This window comes from Monopterus albus, unplaced genomic scaffold (genome assembly GCF_001952655.1).
Source record: "Monopterus albus unplaced genomic scaffold, M_albus_1.0 scaffold658.1, whole genome shotgun sequence".
Classification (NCBI taxonomy): Eukaryota; Metazoa; Chordata; class Actinopteri; order Synbranchiformes; family Synbranchidae; genus Monopterus; species Monopterus albus.
The window spans coordinates 42,509-43,923 of NW_018128538.1; the positions used below are offsets into that span (position 1 = coordinate 42,509).

The 1,415-nt window shown below is 38.8% G+C and overlaps 1 protein-coding gene across 1 annotated transcript in view; it reads left to right on the top strand.

Annotated features, from left to right (window-relative positions):
• wdr43 (WD repeat domain 43) overlaps positions 1-1,415 on the top strand; it is a gene marked incomplete at its 3' end in the record, with an annotated part of 8,009 nt that overhangs the window by 5,492 nt on the left and 1,102 nt on the right. The window lies entirely within an intron of this gene.

Below are 1,415 nucleotides of genomic sequence, written 5' to 3' on the forward strand. Positions count from 1 at the left end.
TTCTGTCCATCTTGCCCCAGCCACTGGTAGGATTTTTCGATATCAGCCACTTCTACTATTTGAAGGTGGTACGTGCCGTGCAGAGGTTTGTCCTTCCATGAGGGTTCCTGCTCTTTCTTCCTGTGTGTGTGTGTGTGTGTGTGTGTACACAGTTTAGGTGCAGTTTTTCAGATAGAATTATACCAAGGTACGTTTACAAGGTATTGCACTGAGGGTTGTTGTTCTGTTTATACAGTCATAGGTTATGTGCATGTTTATATTGGCCAACATATGAGCTTGTATATACAGTGGGTACGGAAAGTATTCAGACCTCCTTAAATTTTTCACTCTTTGTTATATTGCAGCCATATGCTAAAATCATTTCAGTTCATTTTTTTCCTCATTAATGTACACACAGCACCCCATATTGACAGAAAAACACAGAATGTTTGACATTTTTGCAGATTTATTAAAAAAGAAAAACTGAAATATCACATGGTCATAAGTATTCAGACCCTTTGCTCAGTATTTAAGCTTAAATGATTTTAGCATGTGGCTGCAATATAACAAAGAGTGAAAAATTTAAGGGGGTCTGAATACTTTCCGTAACCACTGTGTGTATATATATATATATGTTTCTGAGAACGTGAGAATGGAAGGCATCCTGAGTGTGTGAGTGTAATGGGCAGCTGAAAAGAGAACGAGGATAATTGAATTGACTGAAGAAATTGCAGCAAAACCTGAAAAATAGGTATTTTTATTATTCTGCCCACCCATTTCTATCAGTGAGGCCGGATGAAATAATATCTCTTTGTATAACATTATCACCTTCATGAAAGACTGTTGGATTAGACTGACTCAGTCTGAGCTAGGTGTTCCTAATAAACTGACAACTGGGTGTATATTTTGGAGCATATTTCAAATACACATATGAAGAAGTGATGTACTGTTACTCATCAGCGTTACAGTGCGTTATAAACAAGTATAACATGTCCATATAGATTTAATAACAGATAAACAGAGGGACCTAACAAAGTGTTACACGTTTTAGGTTGGACGCGAGTCACGTGCTACAGTTTACACCAGGGTGATCTAATCCAAGTCATCATGAACAGCAAAGCACCAGCTGCAGCGTTCAGTAAAAACGTCTGGTTCCCCGTGGAAGTTAATGTGGAAGAGCTTCACACATTTTACCATCAATGCAAAGGTTGAGCTGCTGTTTTTATTCTGTGAATTACAACAAACCACCGTATTCTCCCTAACCAAATTGTATTTGGCTGCCTAAACACATGAAATCAAGATGTTCCATAATTATAGCGTGTTCGTGACTGTTTCCATGACAACGAAAATGTGGTTAGTTTGCAAATGCGATATACGTTGGAGGACCTGCTGCCTATTTGCCCATCAGTGCAGGAGCTCTGTGTCAGGAGGTGTCA